The sequence below is a fragment of the Rhinopithecus bieti genome, unplaced genomic scaffold, assembly GCF_001698545.2.
Source record: "Rhinopithecus bieti isolate Rb0 unplaced genomic scaffold, ASM169854v2 scaffold_42041, whole genome shotgun sequence".
NCBI lineage: Eukaryota > Metazoa > Chordata > Mammalia > Primates > Cercopithecidae > Rhinopithecus > Rhinopithecus bieti.
The window spans coordinates 77,645-91,987 of record NW_016817412.1 but is presented as its reverse complement, the minus strand read 5'-3'; the positions used below and the strand labels follow the sequence as shown (position 1 = coordinate 91,987).

At 41.0% G+C, this 14,343-nt stretch overlaps 1 pseudogene across 1 annotated transcript; it reads left to right on the top strand.

Moving 5' to 3' along the window:
* The first annotated feature begins 13,398 nt into the window (after positions 1–13,398).
* Positions 13,399–14,343, top strand: LOC108517889 (60S ribosomal protein L6 pseudogene; annotated as a pseudogene). Its single transcript, XR_001882239.1, has one exon. The product of XR_001882239.1 is annotated as a 60S ribosomal protein L6 pseudogene (transcript).

Below are 14,343 nucleotides of genomic sequence, written 5' to 3'. Positions count from 1 at the left end.
AGTTTGATCATCTGAAACCTTCTTCTCTCAACTTGTCAAAGTCATTCTCCACCCAGGTTTGTTCCATTGCTGGCAAGGAGCTGCATCCCTTTGGAGGGGGAGAGGTGCTCTGATTTTTAGAATTTTCAGCTTTTCTGCTCTGTTTTTTTCCCATCTTTGTGGTTTTATCTACCTTTGGTCTTTGATGATGGTGACCTACAGATGGGGTTTTGGTGTAGATGTCCTTTCTGTTTGTTAGTTTGCCTTCTTACAGTCAGGACCCTACGCTGCAGGTCTGTTGGAATTTGCTCGAGGTCCACTCCAGACCCTGTTTGCCTGGGTATCAGCAGCGGAGGCTGCAGAACAGCGAATATTGCTGAACAGAAAATGTTGCTGCCTGATCGTTCCTCTGGAAACTTCGTCTCAGAGAGGTACCTGGCCATGTGAGGTGTCAGTCTGCCCCTACTAGGGGGTGCCTCCCGGTTAGGCTACTCGGGGGTCAGGGACCTACTTGAGGAGGGAGTCTGTCCATTCTCTGATCTCAAACTCTGTGCTGGGAGAACCACTACTCTCTTCAAAGCTGTCAGACAGGGAAATTTAAATCTGCAGAGGTTTCTGCTGCCTTTTGTTTGGCTATGCCCTGACCCCAGAGGTGGAGTCTACAGAGGCAGGCAGGCCTCCTTGAGCTGCATTGGGCTCCACCCAGTTCGAGCTTCCAGGCTGCTTTGTTTACCTACTCAAGTCTCAGCAATGGCGGCGGCCCCTCCCCCAGCCTCGCTGCCACCTTGCAGTTAGAGCTCAGACTGCTGTGCTATCAATGAGGGAGGCCCCGTGGGCATGGGACCCTCCCAGCCAGGTGCAGGATATAATCTCATTGCATGCCATTTCCTAAGACCCTTGGAAAAGTGCAGTATTAGGGTGGGAGTGACCCCATTTTCCAGGTGCTGTGTGTCACGGTTTTCCTTGGCTAGGAAAGGGAATTCGCTTACCCCTTGAGCTTCCCAGGTGAGGCGATGCCTCACCCTGATTCGGCTCTTGCTCGGTGGGCTGCACCCACTGTTCTGCACCCACTGTCTGACACGCCCCAGTGAGACGAACCCGGTACCTCAGTTGGAAATGCAGAAATCACCCGTCTTCTGTGTTGGTCATGCTGGGAGCTGTAGCCTGGAACTGTTCCTCTTCGGCCATCTTGAAACCACTCCCAAATTTGGTATTTATAATGAGGTCCAAGAGTATACAATTTTTTAAATGTATGCTGAGACAATATTTAAGCTAAAGAGGCAAATTTTGCCAAATGCACGTGCAGAGATGAACAAGCAAATAAAGAGACCCAACAAAAGGGCTCTATTTTATAGCATTCCTAAACCTTCATTGATATTCCCCATTCCTGAAGTCGCAAAGTCCTTGATTACTTCAGTATATTGTTTCATCATAAGACTGTTATAAATATAGGGGTTTTAAAACTCTAGTTAGAAAATTATGAACTCTGGTTGTTAGCTATCTGTAGGCATCAAAGTATACTTCCTAGAGGGTCAGCATTTAATAAACAGGTGTAGAGCCACAATAAATTAAAACTTAGAGTAAAAATCACTAGTCTTTTGAATTGTGGAAATTATAAAATAAAACTTTCCCACTCTGGAGATGGCATTGCCAACATGTGTTTTTATTCATAAACACATCACATTTTACTGTTTCGCACCAATCTCCATAACTACACTCTTTCCTCATACAAGAGCAGAATCTGTCTGCCTGGCAGTTAGGTGTTGGTAAACAGTGTCAGAAAAGCAAGTCTTCCATTATTTAGTCATGAGAAAAGCATCAGGAGAGGTAGAACCAAGAACCAAATGTCAATGATGTTGCCATTTCCTACTAAACCCACTGAAACAGGCAACTAATCCATATGTCCATTGTTCACTCCATGACAACTGCTTCAAGAAAATCCTACCAGGTGATCAGGCTTATCCCAGACAACCTCAGAGAAACTCAAGAAGCACCAAATGAACAAATCACCTGACCTCAAGAGAAACCAGAATTTCCATGACCATCCCTGGCTCAAAGAGGAGAATTTGGCCCAATAAGTAGGGACATGATATATTTAGTAATGAGCTATCATGTTTATTTTCAAATTCTTGGTCCATTTCTTCTCCTACAGCACCTTGCTTATCAGCACCCTTTAGTCACTAAGGGTTAGCATCAGCAGTGGTACGGCTGCGGCAAAAATTCTCAAATCTCAGTTGCACAGTGTGTTTCTTGAGCATATACATGGGTGACTGCCAGTTCCATTTATCCCCAACCCTGACTTTGGTTAGGAGGGTCTCCATTCTTAAAATAGCCCCCAAATGGCTCTGTACTACCATGCAACAGATATCAGCTCTGTCTCAGAAATTTTTCTTATTTTCAGTTTAACTTCTATGAGACATTATTTTAAAGCAATTCACATATTTTGGAACAGGTTTCACATTACCACTTTGTGAAAAAGTTAATGAGCTTTCATCGCTAAAAGTAATTTGGAGTCATTAGGTATCAAAAAAGGGCATGGTCCATTTATTCCAACCTAAATTTGTTTGTATCTTATTGACCCTCCTTCTAGTAAGCATTTGCCTTACTATCCACAGAGCAGGCATAATGAGCAATTCCCCTTGTGCTGACTTCATGCAGTCTAATGTTAGGTAGGCGTGAGAAGCAGGGAGTACCTTTCAATTCCATTCAGCAAGAATCCACAGTATACTTACAATTTCCATGAACTATGCTAAGCATTTTGAGACCTCTAAAGCTCTAAAAAAGATTCTTTGACCTCAAGTTGCTTATAATCTTGTTGTAGTAACTCATAAATCAACTGGCAAATAACACAGGATGTAGTAAATTATTAATGTAACCAAGAAGTCCCTCCCACATGTGCACGCAGGCACCCACCCACCCACACACACACACATACACTTTACACTGTGGAATGCTGAAAAGATTCCAAGACTGTAAATTCCATCTTCCTTCTCTTCTTCCAAACATGGCCCTATGCTTTCACAGTACGCTGGATTGTCAAGCCCTGAAGGAATAATGCTTAACATTCCAAAGAATTATCCCCATTTTTCCCTCACATCATTGGGCATTTGGCATTTATCTTTATATATGGAGGTAAGGAGATGGAAACCAGAAATGGGATCCATATCATGGAATCCAAGAGAAAGGACTTTGAAAAATACAAAGAGCTATATGAGTATAAGAAACTGTTAGATTATTGTCTAAAGGCAGGAACAAAAAAGACAACATCAAGAGGATCATTTTCTTCTCAGAAAAAAATTTGCAGGAGCATCTACCCAAGCCTGTAATAGAAAATTGACCTGTGGAGTTACAAGATTGGTTGCAAGATTTGATATAAAATAATCTCATCTCACCTATCAATCATTCCATGTGAACTAGATCCAGTATAAGCTATGCTTATACTAACTGGTTAAACAAAAGGATCAAACATAATTGTCATTTAATCTGTAACAGTGTTTTTCAATTAGTTTGTAATGAATGATCCTAGTATATATGAATAAAAAATTATCAACAAATTATTACATACATAACTGCACCATAGAACATTATATTTAAAGGCACATTATTTGTTAAAAGAAAAATGGTATCCATGTAGGTCACTCTCCGTGAGTGCTCAATGCAATGACTGCATTCATTGCTACACCAAGTTGAAGGGAATGAATGAAAAGACCACTATGCTGCAAATTGCCTAGAAGCAGAATTTAATTAATTGAGAAATTATGTTCAGGCTAGCCTATCCAGATAACGTCATATCTATGTGGGGTAAGTTAATAGGAATTCCGTGCTAGCTCCATAAATTGGTTCAATAACAGAAAAAAATACAGATGAGGAGGAAGAGAGAACTGGTCATGTGAAGTGACAGGTTTCAAAAACAATTCCTTTGTACTTATTCAGAGCCCTGAATCCATCCATATATATCACGGGAAATGTGATGATGTCCACGCACATATCATTAGATTTACTCTCCAAAATGTCAACAACTACCAGAAATTATACTCTTACTGTAGGCCAGCTTGGTTTTTAAACACCATGTCTAATCTGGCAGCAACACCCAGGCTTCATTGCTGTACCAGCTTTACAGATAAGGAAGTTGGGACTCAAAAGAGTTAGATGAGTTGCCCGAAGTTACAAAGCCATTAAATGACCAAGAAAGGACTGAGATGAAGCTCTTGAGTATAAAGTTTGTGTAACATGTCCACTATGCCAGCTGTATTAGTCCATCTTCACGTTGCTAATAAAGACATACCTGACACTGGGTAATTTATAAAGAAGAAGAGGTTTCATGGACTCATAGTTCCACGTGACTGGGGAGGCCTTACAATCATAGTGGAAAGCAAAAGGCACATCTTACATGGCGGCAGACAAGAGAGAATGAGAGCAAAGCAAAAAGGGAAACGCCTTATAAAACCATCAGATCTCATGAGACTTATTCACTACCATGAGAACAGTATGGGGGAAACTGCCTCCATGATTCAATTATCTCCCACCAGCTCCCTCCCATAACACAAGGGTATTATGGGAGCTACAATTCAAGATGAGATTTGGGTGGGGACACAGAGCCAAACCACATCACTTGCTGCTGCCAAGTAACAGAGAGGAAAAAGATTCAGAAACAACATTTGTCTCTGGGCATTTGCCTTAAACTGCAAGCTCCTGGAGGACAGGGCAGCATGTGTTCCTATCTGGTTCTCCTTACATAGCACTAAGCAGTATGAGCAGGTGCTGTGGAATGTCATTTGGTACTGAGAACAATAAAGAAGCAAGAACACATATGATAGTAGGAGCCTAGCTCGCTGTCCTGCCTCTGAATTTATAAAAGGTCTCAGGAATGACATGCAGGATAAGGAAATATACAGCCTCTGAGCCTTGGTAACTACATACAACTCACGATGCAACTGTCAATCCTGCTATGTTAACCGGCAAATGTCCAAAGGAGGCATTAAATCATTGCCAGAGACCACTCAGCTCGCATTACGTTATACCGAAGGGGGAGGAGGGGCAGATTTCAGAGTCCCACCTTCCTCCCAGCCCCGGCACTCTCCTCTATGTCTGCCTTGCAGCTCAGGCCTGGAATTTTATGTGCAGCAAAAAATCAAAGGTAAAATAAATGCCGAACAGCGATTGCTGTCATTGCCTTCCCCGCAGTCATTTCGCTATTAGCTGTTGGAGGAGCAGACCGTGTAGGCTGACGAGATCTGAGTAAGGATGAGGGATGAGATGTCAAGGCAGGGAACGCGGCTGCCTGTGCGAGGCGGCTTTGACACGCGCTGCAGACATCACACGTCAGCTCGGTGAAGACAGCAAGCAAACCCAACTGCAGCCACAGAGGGGAAGCAAAAGAGGAGTGTGTGAAAAGATCAGCATATTCACCCTGCCAATTATTTTCCTCCCTTTTCAACCCCACCCCCAAACACAAGTTCCTTAATATTAACAGTGCTGGAAATCGCAGCAATGAGCATGTTGTTAGGGTGAAACCGAACATTACTTTCCAAATGAGATCCTGGGTGTGAAAGCAGAAGGTCCTCTCTGTCTCCCGGGTCAGAATATTATCTGAGGCCAGCAGCTCTGCAACAGCTCTTAACCTCAGGAGAAGGGCCATGAAAGCCACAGCACACCCTGGGACTGTTCAAATTATGGATACACACATACACACACACACACTCAAAGGAGATTATTACTAAGCTGGGGCTACAGCTTAAGTGGCATTCTCTTATTCCTCTGACTTGAATCCCTACACCTGTTACCGAAACCTCACTCACTGTTCTCCTCCACAAAAACACATCATATCTTTGACATCAATATCAGTTTTGATATCAGAAGGATATGTGCCCAGGCAGCACATCACATATGTTGAAAGAGCTGCAACACTTGGAACTCTAACCTACTTTTACGGGACTTTTTTTTCTGCATGAGAAGTCCCTTAGCCCATTCTTAAAGAAATATAACCAGCACCCATTCCCATCATTTAACTTTCCCAGATTAGAACTGAAAGCTCTTCCCAACTGTACTGCAGGAGGCAGAAGCTAAGAGTTCTTTCTAAAGATTAAACCTTCTTAACCTTGAGGTGAAGAAATAAATATTATGTTGTTAAAGGATGAACCCCAGTCCAATGTCTATTACATTCTCCCTGGTGGATCTTCCAGAGATACAATGGGCAAAAGGAAAGAATAATATTTTCAATTTGTTAGATAAATGTAGGCAGGATTGGAGGAAAATAAATGAAGAGTACTTGCTTAGACTCTCGGATCACTAATAATGCTGGAACATAATCTGAAGGGTTATCTAACCCCAGAGAGTTTGGGCTAGTGATGGAGGTCTCTGTGGGAGCAAGGTTTAGTCTCTGGATAATTGACTGGCAAGGCCTGGAAGTTAGTAGTGCCCCAGCAAGCAAGATGCATTTCAGAGAAAATCCTAATGGAAATTGGGAAGTCATCTATCAGCAAAGAACTGAGTGATCTTATCATGGGTTAGGGAGAAACAAGCAATTTCAGGAACATTTGGGTAACTAAGATTTTACACCATTATATGAAATACCAGGGCTAGGATTGTAAGACTGTGCAGGGGCTCCCGATAACTATTCGTTCATGCATTAAACTATTATTGTGTACCTATTATGTCCTACACTCTGTGATCATTGCTGCTAACTCAAAGACAAAGAGGATGTAGTCTTTAAGCAGCTTACCATGCCTACCGGGAGAGACTGAAGAGTCAATACATGACAATTTCAGAAGGGAATGCTTCTGAAATGGAGTGAGGATCTTTCCAAATTTAGGAGGGCATAGGTATCTACAGTAAGCAGAAACTGATAACTCTTTCTTTACAAATTTTTCTAAAATCTGCTGTACTCCAAGTATAATTCTCCATCTGAAAAAAATATCACAAGAGAAATGTTAAAGGAAATGTGAACTAGTAATTATATTATACAAGCGAATCCCACAAATAATCATATGAAACATAAAAAATTTCATTAACACCTAAGCCCGTCTGTATTTATTTTGTCTCATTCAATAGCACATCATGACTCTGTTTCCATGGCTCCAAAACAACATGTAAATTTGGTCAGGTCAGTCAAATAAAAAGTCAGATGAGTTTTTAAAAGACAAACAGACACAAACTGAAATGGTTGCTATCTTCATCCTTTATATGCACGGTCTAAAACCTATTTATTTCTCTTTATTGGCTGATTCCTTTAATACTGATTCTCAAATCCCTTTTCTCTACTATTTTATATAATACACAACTTTGCCTGAGTTAAATTGCATACAATATCTTAATACATCATCTTCCAATCATTAATTTTCATCAGAGAGTGTCAGCAAGGAATTGTGTCAGATTACTTGGACCAGATTTTTTCTCGTAAATCCATTCTAACCTCTATATAGCCTTCCTTTCTGTCAGAAATTTTCCATCTCTCTTAGAAGCTTCTTAAATTTTTTTGAAAATAAGGTTAAACTTACTCAAACTGCTCTTGTCTTTCTTCTTTAACAAACATTTATTGAGTTTCTATTATTTGAAAAGCATTGAATAAAATATTGAGGATTAAGGACAAATATAGTCTCTGATTTATAGGTAGAGTGAGATTTTCCATGCTGTTTTGAAGAAAAGGCGAAAGTTATCTCATAATGACAAGAGGCTGTTCTCAGTTGGAACTGGGACCAACACCTCCTTGAAGGACTTGTTGAGAGGCCCAGTGCAGAATTTCCACCGACTGTTCAACCCTCCGCCAATCCCCACATCAAAAAAAGTGAACTGTGGGGCCAGATAAGGTAGGTACTACAGTGTTTATGAAAAGAAGATAAAAGAATAAGAGATGCTTCCCCTGTGAGAAGCCAAGATAATTATTTGTGAAGCCTGGAGGTTCCAGAAAGACGGAGTTACTGACAACTGGTTCCCAGGCTGGGGGCTTGCTGAGCTGCAGTACCCCTAGGTCCATGCTGGCAACGCCACAGGGAGAAACATGCTAAGGGATCCTTAGGAGAGAGTTCTGGAACTCTGAAGTTATGTTGGTGTTATTTTTTGGTCTGTTTTCCCAATTGTGGAGAGGAGGAAGTAAGGGCTTCAGAGGTTTATCTCAAAGTTTATAGGTCATTCCTGAATATAAAGAAGGCTGCCTATTTCTGGCTTAGAGGTTTATAAGGGATAGAGACCACTGGAGCAGCCCATGCCAATGGAAATTAAAGAGTTTGGCATTCCCAGGCAGCCTTTCCCAGCTCTTCACAGCCCTCAGAGCATGTGGAAAAGCATTCCACTTTCATAGAATAGAGTACAGAAATGAGCTGAGAATATCTCGGCAGTTTCTGAGCCAATAGATAGGATGTCTAATCCAAAGAAGTGTACTGCTGGAGAAGTGAAGGGAGACATAGTTATTCCTTAAGGGAATGTTTCGATGACAGAGAAGGCTGGGGCAATGATAAATGCCACCCAGTGAAGACCAAGCACACCATCCGGCTAGAAACCTTAATGCCAGCAGACACTATCAACATCCTCAGCTGGAACCAGATTGGCCTAAGGGAAGATGTGAAACCACCACACATGGGCAGTCAAGTAAAAACACTTCTGCCTCCCCATATGCTTGCTTCCATCTTGGCTACCACACCATAGAAGTCAATGCCTAGGAAAGGACTCAGGGGAGAGGGGACTCAGCACCAGGCCTAAGCCCCCACCTCCTTTACATCCAGCTTCCATGGCAACAGCTGAGGAGAAGATGAGATTTGATTGAGATTAATAGTAAAGCTTTTAAAATAAACACATTTAAGTCTCCAACTAGTGGTCATTATTTCATAAAATAAAATAATTTCTTGTATAGGTCAATTAGTTGCTACCTATATGCATATAAGCTTATTTTAATTTTCTGTAATTTTTATATATTTAGGGGGTACAAGTACAGATTTCTAACATGCATACATTGCATAGTGGTGAATTCTGGGCCTTTTGTGTATCCATCACCCGAATAGTGAACATTGTACCCAAAGGTAACTTATCAGCCCTTTCCTTACTCCCACGATCCCACATTTTAGAGTCGCTAATGTCTATTATTCCATTCTGTATGTCCATGTGTCCCCACTGTTTAGCTCCCACTTACAAGTGAGAACATGGGGTATTTGACTTCTGGTTTCTGAGTTATTTCGCTTAGCATAATGGTCTGCAGTTCCATCCATATTGCTGCTGAAGACACTTCATTCTTTTTTATGACTGAGTACTATTCCATGGTATACATGTGCCAAATTTTCTTTATCTAATCTTCCATTTAGGGACATAGGTTGATTCCATACCTTTACTATTGTGAATAGTGCTGTGATAAACATATGAGTACAGGTAACTTCTCTTTTTCTTCTTCTTCTTTTTGAGATGGAGTCTTGCTCTTTTGCCCAAGCTGGAGTGCAGTGGTGCAATCTTGGCTCACTGAAACCCCCGCCTCCTGGGTTGCAGCGATTCTCCTGGCTCGGCCTCCCGAGCAGCTGGGACTACAGGTGCCTGCCACCACGCCTGCTAATTTTTGTATTTTTAGTAGAGGCGGGGTTTCACCATGTTGACCAGGATGGTCTCAATCTCCTGACCTCAAGTGATCCGCCTGCCTTGGCCTCCCAAAGTGCTGAGATTACAGGCATGAGCCACTGTGCCCAGCCAAGGTATCTTCTTGATATCATGATTTCTTTCCCTTTGGATAGATACCCAGTAGCAGGATTGCTTATACACATAGAAACTTAAAAGTTGCATCAAATGTTTGGTTACTTCAACAATTATCAAGATAATTGGCATTTTTCCCCTTTCATCAAATTGTTTGTCATCATCCTTCTGTTAATCATTGAATATGACTTATTATAACTAGAAAAGAGCACATAGCATATACTGAAGTTCCTAAAATAAAAATTGATTTTAATGGATTGGTTTGATTTAAAAAAATTCAGATGTACTTTATTTTCAGTTTTCCAAAAATGTCACTAACATATCCTTTAAAATATTCACATTAATAATAAATACTACATTTCAAAAAAATATATTTATTGAAGTAAAATGAAGCTTCTCAATGACTTCCTTGCAAAAATTATTTATGTCTGGGTATAACTGATTAGTGTGGCTACTTTGACTAAAGGAGAATAAATAGCATTGCAAGAAAAGTGAAATGTATTTTAAGAATACAAAAGACATCTTGGATCTCAGAACTGGTGGAGAATTTTCTGGAGATTCCAAGAACCTAGAAGCAAAGAAGTCCTATAATCCCTCTCTTGGGGCCTCTCAATTTCTCTCTGGATTCTTGTTCCATTGTCAGCTTTTCACTAAAGAGACTCTTAAGCTGTCATGGTTTATACTGGCTCATAAATTTGCTACAACACTCATTATCCTGACTCTTTGACCTTAGGTTCCACGACCAACTGGCAACTTCCCTTCATGTTTCTTAGTTCAAAGAAACAACTGAGAAAACTGTACTGGTTCATATTTTTGTTCTAAACTATTAGATAACAGACAAAGCAGATATGGGCTACCCTTGGATCTTCGTCACTCAGACTTTTTCAGCAAGTTGGGACACAGTACTTGAAGAAATTGAGCCACCAGTGAACTCTAGCCCTAGGTCCCACCATGGAGAATCACATAACAACTGAGAAAAGGATTTTGACTAAACTTTATTTATATTATACATAGTTTTACTTCTATTGAATTTCATTACAAATAAAATAACCTTTTTAAAATCCATCTTATAATCTCACTTTGTAGCAGAAATTGAATCACTTTAGGAAAAGATTTTCCATCTTATTTTGCATCATGACATCACTGGGGACATCAAAGATTTCAAAGACCCTACGGTTCTTCTATCCCATATTTTCTCACTTATTAGCTCCCAAAATTTTACTGGAATTTTAAATTTTTTTATTGCAAGTAAATTATTTGCACACAGTAGAATGGAAAATACAAACATTTTCATAGTATAGGTAAAATAGCATTTAAATCACCTGAAGAAAAATTGCAGTTGCCTCTACACTCTAAAAACCACTTCCTGCATGGAAAAGAGAGCTCATAACCACAAAAGAAATTCTACCCAGAAGGAAACTCTTTCTGTCATCGAACCCAACCACATCCCCTCCTGTTCTTTACTCAGTGGAAATTAAAAATAATCTTTCTGAAGTAAGCTAAGAAAAGCAACACCTCCTTTCTTACAAGGCCACCTCTTACTAAGTGCCTCCTAAGTTAAAGACTTTTGTTACATATTACTGAATTTGACTCAAAATTTGGAGGTCCTTGTGAGCTCAATTTTCTCTTATCTAAAAAGGTTCTCAAGGTCAACTACAGGACTTCCTTGAAGCAAATTCAAATGACTTTGCTTTTGGGGTACAACATCTTTTTTTCATACAGCACCCTTAGTTTAACCTCATGAAACAATGAAGAATAAGAGGGCAAGAATCAGTGGCTTCTACAAACTAAATGTTAGTATTTAGTTTCCATATGATAGGCCTAATTGTAATATACTAACTAAAATATAAGAATGTATTTTATTCTTTCCTGTTTTGAACATAAAATGACCAAACTATCAGTTCTATCTAATTAACAATGCCATGCTAATTTCACAATAGTATTTCCAAAATGACACAAAAGGTGAATGTGCTTCCAGAAAACATTAAAGATAACTCATTTGCAATACATTTGCAAAGATGAGACTCCAGGAATGAGTAGTAACAAATGCAGATCCAAGTGCCTTTGGAGGATCAGGAATGGATTGAACAGCACCTCCATTCTCCCCAGGTAGGACAGAGTTGACAGGTAAAAGTAAGTAAGTTAAAATGTTCTGATGCATTCCTGAACTATGAACAGCCTTCCTCAGCCACCTCTAGCTCATTCTCCTCTAGTACATTCTTTCTCTTCCCAGTTAGGGGCCCTGAAGCTGGTGTTCTTACAGGAAATGCAGTCTTATCAATAATTCCCACACAGGGCTGGGCACCAAAACCACCAGGATTAGTTGCTAAAAACACAGGATCATCATTCTCAGCAAACTATCTCAAGAACAGAAAACCAAACACCACATGTTCTCACTCATAGGTGGGAATTGAACAATGAGAACACTTGGACACAGGAAGGGGAACATCACACACAGGGGCCTATGGTGGGGAGGGGACAGGGGGGAGGGATAGCATTAGGAGATATACCTAATGTAAATGATGAGTTGATGGGTGCAGCACACCAACATGGCACATGTATACATATGTAACAAACCTGCATGTTGTGCACATGTACCCTAGAACATAAAGTATAATAATAAAAAATAATAATAATTTAAAAATTTTAAAGAACACAAGATCTTGGGACCACCCTGTTCGTTTTGAATCAGAAACCTGAAGATAGATATAGTTAATCTGCATTACCTAGCTAATTCCTAAGTAACCAGCCTGGTTCCAAACCCAAATTAAGCACTTGGGAGCTTCTGCCTGCATGTAATGTTTAGGTTCCCTTCCTCAGGTTGTGTGGCTATTGGCAGGAGAATAAGGAAAACAAAAGAATATCAGTAAGCCAACAGCAAAATTGGCAAAAAAAACAACACAATTCATACACGCACACACTGTGCAAATGGCTGTTTGACACATGAAAAAATGATCCTCCTCATAACAAGACTAATCTGAGATACCATTTCTTTTTTTTTTTTTTTTTTTTTTTTGAGACGGAGTCTCGCTCTGTGGCCCAGGCTGGAGTGCAGTGGCGGGATCTCAGCTCACTGCAAGCTCCGCCTCCCGGGTTTACGCCATTCTCCTGCCTCAGCCTTCCCAGGAGCTGGGACTACAGGCGCCCGCCACCTCTCCTGGCTAGTTTTTTGTGTGTTTTTTAGTAGAGACGGGGTTTCACCGTGTTAGCCAGGATGGTCTCGATCTCCTGACCTCGTGATCCGCCCGTCTCGGCCTCCCAAAGTGCTGGGATTACAGGCTGGAGCCACCGCGCCTGGCCGCGAGATACCATTTCTTACCTGTCAGATTGGCAAAAGTTAAAAAGTATGACAATACATTCTGTTGGTGAGGCAGCAGGGGATACAAGAACTCTCATACATTTATAGTGAGGATGCAAACTGATGTGATCTTAATGGAGGGGAATTTGGCAATGCCTAACAAAACTACATAGAGTATTCGTTTGCATCTGAACCCAGCAATCTCTCTTCTAGGAATTTACACTGAAGAAATACTTCCAATAATATCAAAATATGTGTGCACATCTGTTTCCAATAATTGCAAAATCCTCATTCAGCCTCTACCATTTTACCTGTGCCCTGTTCATGGCTAGAAAAACACATTTCAGTCAACGAGAACGCATCCATGTAGATAAGATCCTAGAGATATCTAAATTTGTGGTATGAGGAAAACTAAAGTTATACTTAAGAAATATGGCCTCCGGCGAAAAACCTTAGTTCTCTTTCCCATCTTGCAAGATGGCGGGTGAAAAAGTTGAGAAGCCAGATACTAAAGAGAAGAAACCCGAAGCCAAGAAGGCTGATGCTGGTGGCAAGGTGAAAAAGGGTAACCTCAAGGCTAAGAAGCCCAAGAAGGGGAAGCCCCATTGCAGCCGCAACCCTGTCCTTGTCAGAGGAATTGGCAGGTATTCCCGATCTGCCATGTATTCCAGAAAGGCCACGTACAAGAGGAAGTACTCGGCCGCTAAATCCAAGGTTGAAAAGAAAAAGAAGGAGAAGGTTCTTGCAACTCTTACAAAACCAGTTGGTGGTGACAAGAACGGCGGTACCCGGGTGGTTAAACTTCGCAAAATGCCTAGATACTATCCTACTGAAGATGTGCCTCCAAAGCTGTTGAGCCACGGCAAAAAACCCTTCAGTCAGCACGTGAGAAAACTGCGAGCCAGCATTACCCCCGGGACCATTCTGATCATCCTCACTGGACGCCACAGGGGCAAGAGGGTGGTTTTCTTGAAGCAGCTGGCTAGTGGCTTGTTACTTGTGACTGGACCTCTGGTCCTCAATCGAGTTCCTCTACGACGAACACACCAGAAATTTGTCATTGCCACCTCAACCAAAATCGATATCAGCAATGTCAAAATCCCAAAACATCTTACTGATGCTTACTTCAAGAAGAAGAAGTTGCGGAAGCCCAGACACCAGGAAGGTGAGATCTTCGACACAGAGAAAGAGAAATACGAGATTACAGAGCAGCGCAAGATTGATCAGAAAGCTGTGGACTCACAAATTCTACCAAAAATCAAAGCTGTTCCTCAGCTCCAGGGCTACCTGCGGTCTGTTTTTGCCCTGACGAATGGAATTTATCCTCACAAATTGGTGTTCTAAATGTCTTAAGAACCTCATTAAATAGCTAACTACAAAAAAAAAAAAAAAAAAAAAAA